Source organism: Octopus sinensis, unplaced genomic scaffold (assembly GCF_006345805.1).
Source record: "Octopus sinensis unplaced genomic scaffold, ASM634580v1 Contig15578, whole genome shotgun sequence".
Lineage (NCBI taxonomy): Eukaryota > Metazoa > Mollusca > Cephalopoda > Octopoda > Octopodidae > Octopus > Octopus sinensis.
The window spans coordinates 13651-16380 of record NW_021833806.1 but is presented as its reverse complement, the minus strand read 5'-3'; positions in this window follow the sequence as shown (position 1 = coordinate 16380).

The window sequence follows — 2730 nt, the reverse complement described above, 5'->3', positions numbered from 1 at the left end:
ATATTGTCGAGTTCTTCCTGTAGTTTGTCTGCATAGTTCTGTTTGAGTTTTTCATCACGGAATAATTCAAGATTATAGCTTTCTTGTTCATCATGCGTAAGTTTTTTCAGTTTGTTGTATGTCTTGTACAGTCCGATGCTAGTGATTACTAGTTTGTGGTCACTATTGTCTCCAGTCCCCCGTATGAACGTGAATCCACAAGTAGATGTTTATGGGCAGCTTTGCAGAGGATGTAGTCTATTTGATTGAATATAGGTATGTAATTTCCATTTGAGTCCTTTCTGGTTCCAGTCCATGTTGTTTTGTGCCTGGCTGGATGACGGAATGCCGTGTTGCATAAGAATAGGTCTAAATAGGTGCAGAATTGGATCAAGGCAGTTCCAGGCACATTTCTCCGGTTTCTTCCATGGGATCCTATGCATGTTTCTCCGGCCTGGCTTTCCCTGCTCTGGCGTTCCAATCACCAGCAATGAAACACATATACGAGGATCTGAGTGTGTTGTATAAATTTGTGAGAGTGGAATAGAATTCATCAAGTTCATCCGGATTAGCAAGGGCTCTGACTCCAGTTGGCGCGTACACATTAATGATTGTGACGAGGGAGTTCGGTTTCGTTCCCCATTTGATTTGGAGTACCGCAATCCTGTCCGAGACGGACCACACCCCGGATATGTGTTCGTCCAGTTTTCTGTTGATTGCAAACCCAAGGCCGTAGTGACGACAGGTAGTTGGGAGGGTAATTAGTGTGTAATCGCCTATCTTCGAGCTTCCATGTTCAGTTATTTTCGTCTCTTGTAAGCAGCAGATGGACACCTTGCGTTGTTCCAAATCTCTTGTGAGTTGAAGTTGTTTATACATGGGATTGAGTCCTCTAACGTTTAGAGTGCCAATTGAGAACGGGCCAGCAGATATCAAGTGTGAGAAAGACAACTAGATAACTAATTATTTTTATTTTTTAATCATCAAATTATTGAATAAATCAATAAATTATCAAAACAAACCAGTGTTTGTGAACAAGAAGGACCGCATAAAGTTGAAAGAGTTGGAGATAAGATTGGAAATTGAGTCCATTAAAATAAGAGAAGAACAAAGTCAGTATTCATTAAGAGTAAAATCATTTTATTCGACCTTTAAGTTAATTGAGGGGGGAAATAGAATTGGTGCAAAGAAGAATCCCCCATAAATTAATTAAATAAACAAGAAAATTAATTTCTGCAAAAATTTTCATCGAGGAGCATTTTATTTGGTTGGATTATATAATTCATTTAATGTAGGATGAAGAACAAAATGTTTCAAAACGTGACTTTAATTAGTCAACATTGGAAGACCATTTTGACAAATCAAGACTACCTTGTGTTATGCTGGTTAGTCATTTAAAAATCCTATTTTTTTATTTCTACAAATATAAATTAAGATGAAAAATTTTGGATGGCTGGAAAGATAAAATATACTCATTTAGTGCATAAGGATACAACTATATTTAATAATTCTTCATGGAAGACGAATCTCAGGGTGGGGTCAGACCCGTCGGAGAAATTGGAGGAATTCGTGATCTTCTTTGTACGCCCTCCGGAAAAACGGAAATACATGACGTTTGATTTTCCTTGAGTAATTAAAAAAATTGTCATTATTATTTTTTAAAATGTAAATATTTGTATAATGAATTGACGATAACTATTTGTTAGTAGAAGGTTTTTAATTTAATTCTAAAATATAAAGTTAACACATTATTAGGAAAAAATAGATAAATTTGTAATGTTGTTAAATGCTTATGCTCATATATGATAATTTTTCGTATTAATATACATTACATTCACTAGAACAGAGCAGCCTTTCAGATTTTTTGGTAATTTCAGCAATGTTTAGTCACAAATCAATAATATTTTTAAAAATCAGTGCATAAAACGAGTATCCCCAGTATTCCAAAGATTATTAAAATTAAGAATCTTCCTTGTTGCCTGATAATGCTTTTAGAGCATCGAGATCCTCAACCACTTTGCAGTTTTTGTTTATTGCAGCTAAATCTTTGTTTAATTCGGTAGGTAGGTGTTTTGGGTTTTCCACGAAATGGGACAAATTAGTTTTCCATCGCGATGTTCCGAGGAGTGAGACTACGCAGTCTTAACATTGGCCAAAAAATCCCCATCTGGAATTCAAGATTTCTGTAGAGATCGACTCGGATTACATCGTTTGTATAAGACTGAATTTGATATTTTTCTTAGGAATTGCATTTTTATAATTTTTTGATAAAATTGGTTCAAACTGTTCATTTCATATTTGGTGATTTCCCATATCGATCCGTTATACGTCAGGACCGAGACAACTAACGTGTTATTGTCTTTGTATTTAGCTTTCTTAAACGCCAGCTGTTTACGAGTTTATTGTACGCCACATTTGATAGTATCTTTCTATGGGTGACATCTTCAGAGTCACCCAGCAGTAATCCAACTTTTTATGCCTTCTCCAGAGTTTATCATAGGTCCGTTTAGCAAGAACAATTTTTGTGCATTCCGTAGAATACAATGCCAGACAAAAATTGGATTCGTTATAAATTTTACTTTTTTCTTTGAAAAATTATAAACATTTACGACATTTTAGCTAGTGAATTACAACTGATTCACAAGGCTAAGGTGAAGATTGTGCCAATTGTTATTACGTGGGATGGAATCGTCTCAACGTTCTACCGCAAGTACATGGAGCTCCTTGGGATTGAAGAACGTGTTCGGTCTT